The 17969-nt window shown below is 39.1% G+C and overlaps 1 protein-coding gene across 4 annotated transcripts in view; it reads right to left on the minus strand.

The window, feature by feature from the left end:
* Nucleotides 1-17693, minus strand: part of PAFAH1B1 (platelet activating factor acetylhydrolase 1b regulatory subunit 1) — a 77017-nt gene extending 59324 nt beyond the window's left edge. For 2 of the 4 annotated variants that reach the window (XM_046674538.1, XM_046674539.1), the window contains exons 1-2: nucleotides 17317-17693; nucleotides 16483-16764 (exon numbers count right to left, since the gene is read on the minus strand). The gene's annotated coding sequence lies outside the window, so the exon portion shown is untranslated. The remainder of the gene's footprint in view (nucleotides 1-16482; nucleotides 16765-17316) is intronic. The other 2 variants (XM_046674537.1, XM_046674540.1) reach the window with 1 other exon arrangement.
* Between the last annotated feature and the right edge of the window lie 276 nt (nucleotides 17694-17969).

The following is a 17969-nucleotide window of genomic DNA, read 5'->3' on the forward strand; positions in this document are numbered from 1 at the left end:
CTTTAGGAATTTCGGTCTAAAACTGATGCCAACAATATTATCTATTCTCTTTATTCAATTCAAAGCAGAAAAATTACTAAAGAACAAATATTTAATTAACCTTAGGATGAATTCTGCAATGCAAAACCAAACAAATGTTATCATCTTATCTGCAGACACCTTCCTCATGTTCACTGCAGCATTGTCTATAATAGTGAAAATTTGGGAATAACCTAAAGGCCCATTTCTGTAGTGTAGATATAAAGAAACTCTAGTATAATCATATGTAACAAATTATACAACACAATAAACTAGATCTACACATAGCAATAATACATCTAGAAAACATTTTTTTTTTTTTAAGATTGGCACCTGAGCTAACAACTGTTGCCCATCTTTTCTTTTTTTTCCTGCTTTTTCTCCCAAAACTCCCCCAGCACATAGTTGTATATTTTAGTTGTGGGTCCTTCTAGTTGTGGCATGTGGGATGCCGCCTCAGCGTGGCCTAATGAGCAACGTCATGTCTGCGTCCAGGATCTGAACCAGTGAAACCCTGGGCTGCCAAAGCAGAGGATATATACAAACATTAGGAAAAACTTTACCACTGAGAAGAGGAAGGGAGGGGAATGGAATTGGAAAGAGATACCAAAAGGACATCAATTGTAACTGTAACAATGCCTTATTTCTTAAAAAAAAAAACCCTCAAAAGCAAATACGATAAAATGCTAAAATCTGTCAATTCTGGTAGTAGTTATGTGGATCTTTTGTTATATTACTGCATGTATTTTTCCTGCGTGTTTGACACATTGCATAATAAAAATAAATTAATCAAGCTATAAATATGTGAAATAAAACTTAAAAGAGAAAACAAAAAGCACTTTTTGAGTATAGGTCCCATGATAGGCCCTCTGACAGCAAGGTGAATACATAAATGATATGAAAGCATTGAAGGAATAAACTCTACACATTTGAGGTCCTACTATGTAGAATTTCGGAATCAAATAGTGGAGTTTGTTCAAATATCAACTTGGCCACTTACAAACTATGTGATCTTGGGTAAATTTTCAAACTTCCTAAGCCTATCTGTCCATTTATAAAAGGAGCTAATACTACCACACACCTCAAACAGTTGTGGTTCTCTGAAGCTTAATGAGATAATCAGCGTTAAGGGCTTGCCTACCATTTTACTTCCCTCAATAGAGTTCCAGAACAGTAAAACCACTTTGAAGATGATGATATGGCACAGTACCTTTTGCACTTTTACATACATAACCAAAGTAAAAGAGACACTGCTTTCCTAGTGTCCAAGCAGAAGAGAACAAATCAGTTTTGCCATTACAAGAAGGCAGAAAGTAAAGGTAGACTGCCCTATTACTATTATCACCACAATTCATCTTAATCATCTTTGTTATCATAATAACAACAACCAACATTTATGGCGTACTTACTATGAGGTAGGTACTGTTCCAGGCTCTTTAAATGTATTAAGTCATTTGATACATCAGATAAAATTTTATATAAGCTATAACAAGAAAAAAGTAATAGATACCATAGGATTACAAAGTCGGAGAAAAAGAAAATTTCTTTCAAGTGAAAAAAATTAGGGAGGGTTGCCTGGAAAAGGAGAACCTGGTAGATAGATATGAAGGATAAACAGGTCAGAGGAAAAAAGAAGGGAAGGAGTGATTAAAAAAATGTAAACACCATAAGGAACCGAAACTATCTTCATAAGGCTCAATCAGAGGATACATGGCAGGCAATAAGAAAAAGGATGAGGGGCTGGCCCCGTGGCCGAGTGGTTAAGTCCGTGCGCTCCGCTGCAGGCGGCCCAGTGTTTCGTTGGTTCGAATCCTGGGCACGGACAAGGCACTGCTCATCAAGCCACGCTGAGGCAGCATCCCACATGCTACAACTAGAAGGACCCACAACGAAGAATATACAACTATGTACTGGGGGGCTTTGGGGAGAAAAAGGAAAAAATAAAATCTTTAAAAAAAAAAAAAGAAAAAGGATGAAAAGGTGAGCCAGACACATAGGAAAAGTCCTTGAGGGGCAGGCCCCATGGCCAAGTGCTTAAATTCGCACTCTGCTTTGGTGGCCCAGTGTTTGGCTGGTTCGGATCCTGGGCGCAGACATAGCACCACTCATCAGGCCACACTGAGGCGGCGTCCCACATAGGACTCACAACTAAAATATACAACTATGACTGGGGGGATTTGGGGAGAAAAAGCAGAAGAAAAAAAAAGTCCTTGAGTGCCCACTTAGGATTAAACTAACATCTATTAAATACCACGTTTGCTAGCAATGTGCCCTTCACGTTTTCACACACAGAGCTCACCAAAGATAGTAAAAAGCTGGCAATGGGATTTTGGCAAGAAAGTGACTCGAGAACTGTGGTTCAGGAAAATTAATCTGGCTGTCTTAGGTAATATCCCACATAACTCCTCCTCTTATTCTCTACTATGGCTAATGATACCCAGTTTCTCAATTCTACCAGTCACCCAAGCTACAAATCCAAGATGTCTTCTAATACTACTTCCCTCTCCCCATCACACACTACTCATTTACAATTCTACCTCCTAAACCTTTCTCCAGTCAACAACCCTCACCGTCACATGTTATTTCAAGCATTAATCATTCTTTCCTTTAAAGCCTCCTAAGTGACCTATAAACATATTCCTCACTGCTACTCACATAAACTATCTAAAATACACATCCAATCATAATGCTCACCTTTGCCTGGAATCGTTTGTTGACTTCCAAATTACCTACAAACTATACAGAATAATTTACAGATCCTATCAATCTGGTTCATATGTACCTTTCCAGCCTCACATCCCTATGTACCCTATAACCCCTTCTGCCAAACTACTTTCCACCATACACATAATAGTTTTTCACGCTTTTGTACCTGTGTATATTGCTGTTCCCTCTACCTAAAATGACCTTCTCCCATGTCCACTCCAATTATTCACTATTCAGTTTAAATATCATCTTTCTCAACTGTCTTTAGTGGGGAGATCTGATGGGCCCTGCAATAGCCTAAGTGACAGATATTATACACAATGCACACGATTACAATCCAGGTCCCAGATTTAAAATACTATACAAGAACACTAAATTTCCTATCCATTTAATTATTTCATTAAGAATCTAGAGAAGGGAGCTGGCCCTGTGGCCGAGTGGTTAAGTTCGCACGCTCCGCTGCAGGCGGCTCAGTGTTTTGTTGGTTCCAATCCTGGGCGCGGACATGGCACTGGTTATCAAACCACGCTGAGGCAGCATCCCACATGCCACAACTAGAAGGACCCACAACGAAGAATATACATCATCTATGTACCGGGGGGCTTTGGGGAGAAAAAGGAAAAAAATTAAATCTTTAAAAAAAAAAAAAAGAATCTAGAGAAGATTCAAATTCAAGAAAGTTCTCACTTCAACTTTTTTCCCCTTTTTATAAAACTAAATGACAAGAAAAAATATTCTTAAAATTTGACAAATCTAGAAATACGGAAGGGACATAAGATTTATCCAAAGCATGAGGAGATGATGAAGTATTCTGGAAATCAAAGTTTATTTATCATATATGAATAAACAATGAAAAAAACTGGATATAATAGAACTAACAAATTTTAATGTCTTTCATGATTCAGCAGTCATTTCAAATTTTTACAGGATTACCATGGTGCTATATCTTTATAATCACAAATCTCAACATAAAGATACAACATAAAAACAACAGAATAAAATCATTACTCAAGTTTTCTGGCTCTTTACACTCCAGCTAAATGAGAGTTTTCTGATAATAGTACATCCTGAAAGAGAAATTTATCTCTACCTGAAAAAAATAGCTAAGGGCTATAACTTTAGAGATGTAAAAATTATCTCGGGCCATTAGTTCTCATTTTTTTAGGAAGCATCATAATATACCCCCAAAGCATCAAATATCACCAGCATAGAGGACATCTAATATCCAAAGTACTTTAAAAGAATATTGCTTTTAAAATGCTAGAAATAATACTTTATGTGGGAGTCAACCTTGATTTTTTCTTCCTCTATAGCCAATTACCTTGATCTGCTAACTTTACTTCCTCAATATTTGTTGAATTATTCTCCTTCTGTCTATCCTTACTATTACTACCATAATTCACACCATCATCTCTCACCCGGACTAATTTCAACAGAACTCCCTAAATCTAGTCTTGGCCTGTTAATATCTGTCGTCTGTACAGCCCCTAGAATCATCAAAAATACAATCTGACTACATCACTTCTCTACTTAAAAACAACCCTTTATTGGCTCCCTATTTTTTAATTATTTAAGAAATATTCATACGACACTTACTACATGCTAGTCACTGCTTTAAGTGTTTTACAAGTGTTCATTTACTCCTCACAACTACCTATGAGAATTTAAATAATTAGCCTTTATATATTATATGTGTATATATGTGTGTGTGTATATATATATGTACGTACAAATTTTAATGTCCTTAATGATTCAACAGTCACTTCAAATTTTTAGCTTTATTACAAATCTCAACATAAGCACAAATCTCAACATAATGAGATTATACAAACTATAACACAGCTATATAAGCAGCAGAGCTGGAAGCTGAATCCAGGCATCTGGGCTCCACAGTTGGGATTTGAATCACTGCACTATGCTGCCTCCCCACTTCCTAAAATCCACACATTTTAACAGTTTATAAAGTCTTTGATTACTATTTGCTCCCTGCTCACATTTAAAGTCTCATTTCTAATCAAGCCCTACTTTGCTCACACTCCATTAACACTTAGCACCTTGTAATGTATGCCTTCCCTCTCCCTACTTTGTGACCTTTATGATTCTACTCCTGTTGTCGCCTATCTGGAGCATCTTCTAGTACTTTAGCAGTTCCTACAACAGAGTGCACTGAATACATTCTAAGGAAACAATGAATTTTTTAATGCCTCATAATGTTAATAAGCAATAATAAACAAAAGTTTTCTATTATTAATTACACTGGTACATAAAAACATGAAAACATCACGTTTTAGAACTCAAGGCTCCAATACATCTAAACAGTTATCCTGTTAAAACACACACAGGCACACAATAATAACCAAAAAAACTTTCTCCAACCATGGTCCTCCCTCAACTCTTTCTTATTCCTTCATAACACCCACATCCACCTGACAGACAAAACCCAACAAAAAAACACCTCAATTCCTCACTTTCCTCGTTCCTCGTCTCATTTCCCATATCCTCCATCCACTCCACAGCTGCGTCTTCCACAATGCTGACAGTTGCCTTTCTAAAAGGGAAATCTAATGATGTCACTTACAGTAACTTAAAATCCTCCACTGGCACCTTGGGGACAAAAGCAGTGGTTCTCAAAAACAATCAACTTGGGAGTTTATTGAAAATGAAGATATCCCAGGTGCCCTCCACGGAATTTCTATTGCAGAAGTCTAAGATGGAGCCTGGAAATTTACATTTTTAACAAGTAAAAATCCACATCAGATGAAGATGGTCCACGTATCACCCTGCTTTACAGGCAATGTACTCACTCCTCTATACTTACCCATCATTCCAGGCACACTGAGCTACATGGAACTTACCTCACGAACCAAGATATACTTATGAGATTCAGTACAAACTACTTCCTCTGCCTGAAACTCCAAACAATGCGACATGATTTGTTCAAAAATGTTCAACCAACAACTTTGTGAAGACTTCATTGAAAACTCTGGGCCCTCATCTCACCAAGTACATATTTTGATTACAGCACTGGTATGCTACTTCTACATATTAAATGTGTTTGTAAACTTTAAGATGTCTGAGGGCAAGGGCTGACAATCATGTTTGTATCCCCTAATGCTTGCTGTATAACATATCTAAATAAATGTTTGCTGGACATAAAAACTGATGGAAATTTAGAAGAGAAACAAAAATATGTAATCGTGTTGGATTTTTTTTTTAAGTAGAAACCCAATGAGATTCTCTATACAAGAGTTACAAAGGAAGAGCAAGATACAAAATCAACTGCAAGAACTGTAATTCTCAAGAATGATCTTGCTCTCAAATTATAAATTCTCCTTAATGTAGAACAAGTTATCTTTCAGAACATGGATCTACCAGTTGTTTTTAAAATAAGAGTCAAAAATATTTTGTTTTCTGAAGTATTTAAAACTTTTGAAGAACACGGTGTTTTTAAATACTAGCATAGAACCAATAAATAAGACACCCTATTTGTTTTGCTTCTCAGATCACAGCAGTCTCTCTCTAAACAAGGCCCCAAATGGGAGCTCTTCTCTAAGCCCAACACTGAACTCTACTCTCAGAGTAATTTCTAGAGGGATACACGATTCACTTAAATGTAGCTTCTTCAAAGCCTTTCTCTGATCTTTATTCTCCAAAATATTGTTAAAATATTTATTAAAAAAAAAAAAAGAGGGGCCAGAGCAGGGGCACAGCGATTAAGTTCATGCTCCACTTAGGCAGCCCAGGGTTCGCCAGTTCAGATCCTGGGCCCTGAAGAACGTGCTTTACAGAAGAATTGTAAATCTTCTATGTAAACACTCTCCCCTCCAGGACATGGAGTTTGACTCAATTCCAAATGATAAAGCAGGAGAAAGGAAAAACAATAACTTTACAGTAGAGAAAAGTGGCAAACACTACATTAACTAAGCAAGAAAGTTAACATCACCAGTGGTGTTTTGTGGGTATCATGTAGCCCCTGACATGATGTAATGAGAAGTACAAGTCACCTCTGGTACTTTTTCCAAAAACCCACACTCTGAGTCTAATCATGAGAAAACATCAGATAAACCACAGTTTGGGGGACATTTTACAGGATACCTGACCAGTACAACTCAACACTTTCAAGGTCATGAAAAATAAGAAAGACAAACTGTCACAGACCAGAGGAGAGTGGGGAGAAAGGACAATCAAATACAAGGTGGTACCCTGGATTAAATCTAGAACAGAAAGAGAACATTAATGGAAAAACTAGTGAAGTCCAAATTAAGTCTGGAGTTTAGCTAATAGTAAATACCAAGACTGACAAATGTACCACAGAAATGTAAGATGTTAACAAAGGAGGAAACTGGGTGCAGGGTACATACAAGAACTCTCTGCACTATCTTTACAACTTGTCCGTAAATCTAAAATTATTCCAAAATAAAGTTTATTTAAAAAAAAACAGTCACTGCTCTTCATATATCATGACAGCTTTTTTTTATAACTTCTATTCATTAGGAGAAAATGACCTTTTAGTGTTAAGTGGACTATAAATGTACTGTTTACAATGAAAGCAGGAAAAACACGGTCATATTTCGTGTCAAAGCAATTATTGCTATTGGTGTTGCCTTACTGTACTAACTTCAAAAGGGTGCGTATTAAACGCTAAGCTTTGCACATGCTGAGTCGCTGTCCCAGCTTCCATTGAAGAATATCCCCCTCACCGGCCTTTGTGGGTAGACATTTGAGTCTGGGCTCACATAAATTACCAAAAGCTGCCTTATTGGCTTCTACTTTCGACAAGGGTAGGTATTTTCTAACTATACTCAACTACTGGGACAAAAGTTAATTTTTCTTTTTATTTTTCCAGAGAACAAACAAGAATCCATAGTGCAAAATGTCTTGTACAAAAATTCAAAGGGGTTTCAGAGGTAGAACAGACAGCTGAATTCATCTATTCCAAACTTCTAGTAACTGGAGAAATCTCCAAAGGTAGGTGCTTTCAGGGAGAAGTCCACTGCCTTGAAAGGTAGGCTATTCTACATATGAATCATGATGATTCATATGTAGAATAATTTAGAAAGTTCTTTCCTGGTCTGAACAGCTCTGTCACTCTTATCTGTTGGAAAAAGTTCTTCTATCTAAACAGAGATTAGGAGCAGGTACACACAGACTAATGATGTGAAAGAGATGGAAATATTAAACAAATTGAATAAATACCACAAAAGAGGTAGGGAATACTTATGTGCCATAAAAATATGGAAAAGTGCCTACATTTCTACTATCAAAGAGACACAAATTAATGTAATAAATTGCCATTTTTGTCTGTCAAGCTGACAAATACTTTTGAAAAGTAATAAGCATCGAAGGGCTGGATGAAGAGTAAGCAGTGGGGAAGAGGATCTCATACAGTGCCAGCAGGGTGTACATTTTTATGTTTTCTAATGTGCATTTCTGCAATAAGCATCAAAAGCTTCAAAAATATGTTTACCTTTTGACCTCAAAGTCCCATTTCTATTAACCTACTCTAAGGAAAAAATGGATATAAGAACAGTCATTAGTGCATTATATAAATATAAAATTCGAAATCACATAAATATTAATATTTTTGTCCCTTTTATCATTCAAAGGACTTCAAGATGTTCTCAGGGTCAAGGTTGGTTTACACCAGATGCCCAAAGCTCTCCTGTCAGCTTCTCCAAAACTTAATTTTGTGGCATCAGCCAAACCAAGTCTAGAAACTCAAAGAAAAAGAAAGTAAGAAATCTTGAACTACCATTCTGGATCATCCTCTTTCCAATTAGAATCTGCATGAAATTCTCCATCCTCGCTATGGCAGCAACCCTAAACGAATGCCTCCTTTCTACTCACTGGAGCCACTATCGTTTGAGACTCTTCATGAAGATCTTCAAAATTAGTTTCCAATAACGATTAAGATTATCTTGCATACCAATGAAAACAGGATTGAAACAAAAAAACAACCCACTAACTGGGAAAAAATATTTGCAAGTCATATATCTGACAAAGGCTTAATATCCATAATATATAAAGAACTCTCGCAACTCAACAACAAAACATCAAACAACCCAATCAAAAAATGGGCTGGAGACATGAACAGACATTTCTCCAAAGAAGATATACTGATGGCCAATAGACACATGAAAAGATGCTCATCATCGCTGATCATCAGGGAAATGCAAATCAAAACTACACTAAGATATCACCTTACACCCGTTAGAATGACAAAAATATCTAAAACTAATAGCAACAAATGTTGGAGAGGTTGCAGAGAAAAAGGAACCCTCATACACTGCTGGTGGGAATGCAAACTGGTGCAGCCACTATGAAAAACAGTATGGAGATTCCTCAAAAAATTAAAAATAGAACTACCATACGATCCAGCCATCCCACTACTGGGTATTTATCCAAAGAGCTTGAAGTCAGCAATCCCAAAAGTCCTATGCACCCCAATGTTTATTGCAGCACTGTTTACAATAGCCAAGACGTGGAAGCAACCTAAGTGCCCATCAACAGACGAATGGATAAAGAAGATGTAGTACATATATACGATGGAATACTACTCAAATGCAAAACAGAACAAAATCATTCCATTTGCACTAACATGGATGGACCTTGAGAGAATTATGTTAAGTGAAATAAGCCAGCGAGAGAAGGATAATCTGTGTATGACTCCACTCATATGAGGAATTTAAAATTATGGACTAAGAACAGTTTAGTGGATACCAGGGGAAAGGTGGGGTGGGGGGTGGGCACAAAGGGTGAAGTGGTGCACATACAACATGACTGACAAACATTAATGTACAACTGAAATTTCACAAGATTGTAACCTATCAATAACTCAATAAAATAAAAAAAAAATTATCTTGCATATCACTGTCACCTAAGTAGCTGAAATTCCCGTTAACATTTTAACGTGGTCTACCATGCAATATTAACAGGAGCATACTACTAAAGATAATTATGCTATCATTATTTTAAATTGCATTAAAATTTTTGATTGCTTACACTATGCATTTTACTTTTTCTTTATTGGTAACTTAACCTTTCCAAAAATGATTTAAGGAAAAATTGTGATACTGTGTGATTTCTTCCCAATCTGTTAAACAAGAAGTAGATGTCCATTGAATAGAATGTGGGTCCAAGATGCGTGAGAATACAGTTACATAAAACTGAATTAAGGTTAACTTAAAAAAAAAAAAAAGGAAAAACGTAGGGTCATTAAAATTAATAATAATTAATAACATAATAAAAGTACGAAAATAATAAAAGTACAAACAAAAATGTTCTGATTGCTCAAAGATGTAAATTATACTTTGCAGTTTAAATAAAATGTTTATTAGCAACATAATTTTATATTAAAAAACTGAATTTCTCCATTTGGCACTGATTTACAGAGCACTTCTTGCCTACTAAGAAACTCTGAAACCATCACAGGTTTCAGATACACATAATGGATCCCAAAGGGAAAAAGAATCCCCAATACTAATTCTTAACAAAAACTATAAGAACTAAATTAACATATTAATGACTGCTTATTTATGATTAAACTGTATGTTAATCCTCTTCCTTAAAAAACAGTCCCTAACAATGAAAAACATTTACTGAAGGGTTTAGAGGCCTTTTATCATTCAATATTAGCAACCACACTATGAGTTAGATACTATCAACACTATCCATTTATAGATAAGAAAACTGAGGCTCTTGATCAAGGCACATAGCTGGTAAATTGTGGAGTTAAGATTAGAATCCAAAATATTCATGGGGCCGCTCGGTGGCGCAGCAGTTAAGTGCGCACGTTCGGCTTCTCAGCGGCTCGGGGTTCGCCGGTTTGGATCCCGGGTGCGGACATGGCACCACTTGGCAAAAAGCCATGCTGTGGTAGGCGTCCCACGTATAAAGCAGAGGAAGATGGGCATGGATGTTAGCTCAGGGCCAGTCTTCCTCAGCAAAAAGAGGAGGATTGGCAGTAGTTAGCTCAGGGCTAATCTTCCTCAAAAAATATATATAAATAAATAAAAATATTCATATATGTTTTTAGTCAACAGCTTTTTCTGATATGCTAAATGTATAGCTTTTTCCCACCATTAAAAAATAAAAGTTGACCAATAAAACTAAACAATCAATACAACCAACTCATCATCTTCACCTTTCCTTCTTTTGCAGTCAGCAGATTTTTTTTCTCTTTGAGGAAGATTAGACCTGAGGTGACATCTGCTGCCAATCTTCCTCTTTTTGCTGAGCAAGACTGGCCCTGAGCTAACATCCGTGCCCGTCTTCCTCTACTTTATATGTGGGATGCCTGCCACAGCATGGCTTGCCAAGTGGTGCCATGTCTGCACCCGGGATCCAAACTGGTAAATCCCGAGCAACTGAAGCAGATCGTGCGAACTTAACCACTGCACCACCGGGCAGGTCCCTGCAGTCAGCAAATTTTTGATAAAATAAAAACAAATATATAAAGATGAACAGATAAATATTTGCCTTATGCATATAAAACACTGGTATCATAAAACAACTTTTATATTTACCATAGATTAAAAGTGGATTAATGAACAATGTACAAAATCTTAATAAGCAAAACTATACAATCCTTCAAAAATTAAATTCCTTAAAAACATTCCAGATTCTTATTTTCACTGATGTCAAAGGATAGTCTCTCAGGGCTGGCCCCGTGGCCGAGTGGCTGAGTTCATGCGCTCCACTTCAGCGGCCCAGGGTTTCACCAGTTTGGATCCTTGGTGCGGACAGGGCACCACTCATCAGGCCATGCTGAGGTGGCGTCCCACATGCCACAACTAGAAGAACCCACAACTCAAAAGATATATACAACTATATACTGGGGGTCTTTGGGAAGAAGAAGAAGAAAAAAGATGATTGGCACAGTTGTTAGCTCAGGTGCCAATCTAAAAAAAAAAAAATAGTCTCAGAAAATTTCTTAACAGCCTCAGCTGTCAATAATTCTTGTCAAGATATGAGAGTTTAAAGAGCAGATAATCAAAATGCAAAGAGCAAATAATTACAAAATACAAAAGCAATTTGTCCAGTTGGGTTAATTCACTTCTCATAGGTGAGAATTTTGTGGCCCTGATACACCTATATCAGACGTGTGATATAGACATCCCCTTTCCCACGGAAAACATAAAATTTCTGTAAAGGGAGTATAAACACTTTTGTCTCCTTCACCCTAATTCCTGAGTGATCACTGGAAGTTAGCTTTTACAAAGAACTTACAGGATAGCACATTTCCTTTCAATAACCCTCCATTCAATCAAATGTAACAAGTATTTATTTACTTATAATACTACTTGTATGTATTAAAATATTAGTTTAACTTTTTCTGAGAAGAATCACATAATTTTCATTTGCCATTCAAAATTAGTACATACCTACAAATATACATATTCTCTCCATGCATATAAACATACAGCACTATTATACCGTAAAGTTGAGTCTCATTTAACCAGAATAAAGATGATATTGGTGCAGAACCCACAATGAATAGTTAAAACAACTTCCAACCCCCTCTGACTGTCCTCAGTTTCCCACTTAGTGCCGTGAGAATTCTCTTGTCCTGGTTCAGCTGCCATTTGTGGCAGATGTATTGGGAGGAAAATGATGACCTTTAGAAACAATAGAAAAGTTTCCATTTTAATGATGGTGTTAGCGTAATAGTTAATATTAATTTGTTAATATTTACTTATGAATACTATCTGCATGTATGCAACAAGTATTTATTTACTTATTGATACCACTATAAAGCAGTATTAGGGACTTCTGGGAGTCCTTACTCAAATGCCTTATGCAAGCAAAATAGTTAATGATACAAGACCATATGTTATAAATACCAACTTAAATGATGCAGGCAATAAATGTCACCAATTTTTACCATTTTAGAAAAGAAAGAAATTAACAAACATAAGAATAAGCTATAAAAAGAGTCCAGGGGCTACCCAGGTGGCACAGCAGTTAAGTGCGCACGTTCCGCTTCTCAGCGGCCCGGGGTCCACCAGTTCGGATCCCGGGTGTGGACATGGGACCGCTTGGCACACCATGCTGTGGTAGTCGTCCCACGTATAAAGTAGAGGAAGATGGGCATGGATGTTAGCTCATGGCCAGTCTTCCTCAGCAAAAAGAGGAGGATTTGGCAGTAGTTAGCTCGGGGCTAATCTTCCTCAAAAAAAAAAAGAGTCCATTTTGTCAAAAGAAAAGGGAATGTTTGATCATTCAAGGCAATACTCAAGTGTGTGGTTCAGTGTCTTATAATATTACCTATTTCTAGTTACTAACGTAACATGTGACCTTAGGAAAAGAAATTCTCTCATCCATGATACCAATCTACCTCAAAAAGTAGCTGACGGAATAAATAAAACACCACATTCAACATATTTACAAAGTTCTAGGGAAATGTTTATGACAATTTTAAGTGACAATAACTTTAGAGGATACTTTTCCAGAATTATGCTTGACAAATGCACAGATCAATCCTAACTAGATAAGTAAAGTTTCAATCTCTTTTAAAGAGAAAACAATAAATGAAAATAATAAGCACTTGTGGTGCCTGCATCCAATGACTATAAAGCATTTTACAAATATCAATTAAAATCTGTAAGTGCCATAGCGAGGTTAAAAATTATACATATAGCAGAAGTTAAACTAAGGTTCCATTTAAATAAGTAGCAAGAGTGTCATATCAACGACAAAGCTAAAAACAACCCAAAAAGTGTTCACTGCAGTTAACTATTAGGCTTATATAAAACAGCATTTTTCTTCAAGAAGTACAGATTTCTCAAAACATTTGGCCTTCAGCAACTAGGATTCATTCTACAGCTAAGCATCTTGAGGAGAACAGTAGGTTTGCTTTTTCTTTTTAAAACTCATATTATATACTATTAGTTTTACTTTAAAGAGAGCAACTTTTTAAGCAAAAAAACAATTACAGTTGTATGTAGAAGACATAAGAACAGTATCAAAGAAGCCCTACTTCACACTTAACTGTTTCTCTCTTTTCAAAGTGCGTGAAAACAGGTTACCTGTCACAATGAAATATTTTCACAACAGAGACTTAGAGGCAAGTAAAAAAATCTCTTTTAGGACCACAGCAGACATAGCCGGCTGGATTTAAAACCAAATGAGCCTCAAGTCCCTTTTGGCAAAATAGTGCATGACTCACTGCTTTAGAACTCAATGGGAAGAACTGGAAAATTCACTCGGACTGCCCCAAGATTCTGCTTTGGGTTTGTTTTTTAAGACATCTCCATCCTAATGTCAACAACTTCCATAGTTTCTATGGCTTGTTTATTAAGATGACAAGTCGTGAATAATATGAACTACACGTAAACAAAAAGTAAGGTCCTATTATTTCCTGGATACTTAAAATGTGAGCCATAAGGTAAAATCATTTTTATATATATATACACACATATATGTATATATACATACATACATGATATATATGGCCACACATATATAATCTATTTTTAGTACATAAGAGGGAAGCATTTACATTGAAAAAATACAGACAATGAAACACGGATGTGATAGCTAGAAAACCAAAAATTATGAGATACTGATTTTTCCCTTCCAGAAACATCTCCAAATGTCTTATATACTTAAGAGTTATTTTATCTGGAAAAACAGATACCAAGCAACTCTATTGAAAATGAAATCCATCTCAGTCTCATTAAAAGGTTTATAAATATAGGATTATGAAGAATTTTAAAAACTGATCTCCAAACTAAGCAAAAGATTCTGCCACATGTATCAGAAACATACAGATATAGATACATATTTGGAACTAAAGCTCTCTTACTTAAGTCAAATTATTTTAAACTCCTGATCAACTAATAATCTACTGAAAAATCACAGCTCCTTAGTGCACTTTTATAGCTATAAATACTAGGGAGGGAGCTATGTCAGACACATAGTGAATGATCATTCCCACTCTCATTCCTCACCATATGAACCCTTCTACTTTCTAATCACATTAAAAATAAAAATGTAAAAAGATATCATATATTGACAAAACCGTAAGGCCCATCAAAATCACATTTACCACATGATTTTGACATTCTTTTGAAGATGTCTATTCACATGAATGCTTGCAACATGACATTAAAGTGACCTACCCTCTCTTATGGAAGAACCTTACAAAAAGGTCCCTTTCAAGGGACAACACAAGAGAAAAGGTCTATATAAAGAGCCTTTAACACAGATTATCTTAATTCTTTTTTACTCATCTTTGATGTTCATTATCAAAAAATCAGATTTACTGTTTTAATGCAAACCAAAAGAACATATCTGTAGTATTCTTATTAATTTTTAAAATATTTCTACTATTTCTTGCCAATATTTGACATTCCTTAATTTACACTTACTTGACTAAAAGAATACAAAACATTAACAAGGGTGTGTACACATATGTGTGTGTATGTATATTTACAGAGACAATAAGTGTCTGCTTTAGAAAAGGGACATGGCTTTTTATTTCAATCATTCAATACCTACCTTGCAAAAAAGGTGAAAATTAAAAACATAAGATTTTAAGATCTACTACAGAGAAATGGCTTTGTTGTAGCACCAATTAGCATCAAATAACCTTACAAAACATAAGAGAAAAATGCTATGAAAGGGCAATCCAACATTTCACAGCTTCTGCTCTCTTACTCCACCCAGTCTCCTCGGCTCAATGGCTGTTCACAGCATCCACAAATATTAGCCCATTTTTTTAAAAAAAGGAGGCGGGGTGGAGGTACCAAAATAGGGCTAACTCCATAAAAATCAATATATACAGAAATACTTTGTGAAAAACTGGGTTCCTTTCTCTGATTTATTAAAAAATAACAGCTTCAAATTTGTTTTAGGAGATCCTCCCCTTCTGAAGAATCCAAACAATGATCATCTATAATAGAATACCAAAGAATAAACCACTCTAAATACAGATTACTCTCCTGCTTTAATAAAAACTGCAATTTGTAACTGCCAATTATTTTGCAAAACTGTGTCCTGAAAGATACCCATGAGAGATTAAACGCTAGCTAATGCCTTAGACCCAAATCAGAATTTTTTAAGTAAAAGCTTTTTATATATTCGACATTATAGCACTACTGACATACTCAAGCAGGAAATTTTCCCGATTAAGAGACTGGACCCCGCAGCCATCAACCCTTGCTGCAGCAAAAAAAAAAAAAAGCAGCAGCAAATACTACTGTGGTAAAAGGGGAGAGATGACATTACTGGTATGAAAGGCCCAAGTACTGTCTCCTCCGCCCTAGCTTCAAAATGAAATTCACACAAAACAACCCACCTCCCAACAAAAACAGAATTACCAAAAATGGTACAAATTCTTTGTTTAGCCTTCAAAACGTTATGAATCTCAAGGACTGTACGTTAAAGTAGAGGTCAGAATAACAGTAATATCTTTATTCTCTCCCCATTGCCTCTTGAAGAAAGGGGGAGGGGGGGGCCCTGGCATGACATCGCCCATTGAGAACGAGACCACAAATCTGGTTCTTCTCTTCAAAAGCACAATTTCTTAACCAAAAGGTTGATATAAATTGGACCTAAACCCCAACCCCAAGCGAAAATCTCCTGCATTCCTTCCAAGGAGTTTCTTGCTAAGTCACTGAAGAAAGGCAGAATAACAACGCCAAGGCACCTTGCTCTATCTTGTCTCCGATACTGAAAACCTCCTCCCCTTTTCTCCTCTTCTGTTTAGGGAGGTAGCGTTAAAATTTGCCCACCACCTCGAAGGCATTTTCTCACCTGGGAGGCTAAAGCAGGCACTGCGTTTCCTAAACGAGGGGGGAGATGAGATGAGATGAAGGGGAATGGCTGAGGGCCTCGAAGCTCAGTTGTTACAACGTCAAAAGGCAACTCCCGTTTGAGGAGCCGGTGGCAGAAGAGAAAACCCTGCCTGATTTGGTAGGTGGATGCTGCAGATGGTTCGGTGGGTCGGGCCGCTCCTCCTTAGTGGGTGTAGAGGCTGGACCACCGCACAGGGGCGCCAGGGTAGGGGTGGGCCATCCTCCTCAGGTCAACCTCATCCTAAGGACAGGTGGGGGACGGAACGCCCGAAGGCCTGTGGGTGCCGAGGCGGTGCGGGGCTGAGCCGGGTCCCCGAGCCGCCAACCGCGGAGGGGGTGGGGACTGCGGAGCTCGCCTGCCGCGGCCGGGGAGACGAGGGCCAAACCCTTTCCCCAAGATCAGAGAGCGACCTGCTCTCCACGCCCTTCCTACCCAAGAATACTTTTCTTGCTAAGTCACCGAGGGAGGAGGGCGATCTCTTCCCGGGGAGGGCCGCGGGCGGAGTCGCGGCGGCCCTGGCACCCCCCGAACCCGGGCCCCGGAGCAGGAGAGCGAGGGCAGCGCCCTCCCGGGCCTGTCCCCCCTCCTCCCGAGTCTCTCACTCAACGGCCGTCGCGGCCGCCATTTTGAGAGCGAGGAGAGAAGAAGAAGGAGGAGGCGGCGGCAGGGGGAGGGGAGAATGGGAGGGAGGGGACCGGCGCAGCCACATCGTCAGGCCGCCGTGCCCGGCCCGCAGCCGCCCGAGCACGGTGGAGGAGACAGAGGGGAGGGCGCAGCCCCAAGCCGCCTTACCGGAGCGATGCACCGCCGCCTCCGCAGGGCCTCTTCCGTCCTTCACTCCCATCCACCGGCGGGGGAGGGGGAGAGGGAGAGGGAAGGGAGGAAGGAGGGAGGGAGGGAAGGAGGGAGGGGGAGGATGGCGCGCTGGGCCCGGTCCCGGGGAGGGGGAGGGGAGGGGAGCGGGCGGGCTCCTCAGCCGTTCCGGGGCTCGAGCCCAAGCCCGGCGCTCGCGGTTTCTCTCGCTCGCGCCTGAGCGCTCCCCTCCTTCTCCTTCTCGCTCCCTGGACCCCGGGGTCGCTGCTCGTTCGCTCGCTCACTCGCTATCCCGGCCGCCGGACTCCGCCGCCGCCCCACTGCTCCAGCTCCGTCTGTCACAGGAGCTGCCCCAACGCCCTGACGTCACCGCGCCGCCGCCGCCGCCCCAGACCCGCCGGGAAGAGGGAGGGGAGGGGGCCAGGAGCGGAGGTGGGGCTGCTGCGCATGCGCCGGCCTGGGCCGGGCCCTGAGCCGCGCTGCCTTCCGCTTAGCGGGCGGGCGCCCGGTGCGGCTTGGCGGTACCGAGGGGGCCGGTGGGCGAGTTTGCGCGCGAGGCGCTCCCTCTCGCGCTCCGCACGCCTCTGTAACGTTGGAGAAAGGCTGTCCACTCCCTTTTTCTACACCCTCGT

Source organism: Equus quagga, chromosome 11 (genome assembly GCF_021613505.1).
Source record: "Equus quagga isolate Etosha38 chromosome 11, UCLA_HA_Equagga_1.0, whole genome shotgun sequence".
NCBI lineage: Eukaryota > Metazoa > Chordata > Mammalia > Perissodactyla > Equidae > Equus > Equus quagga.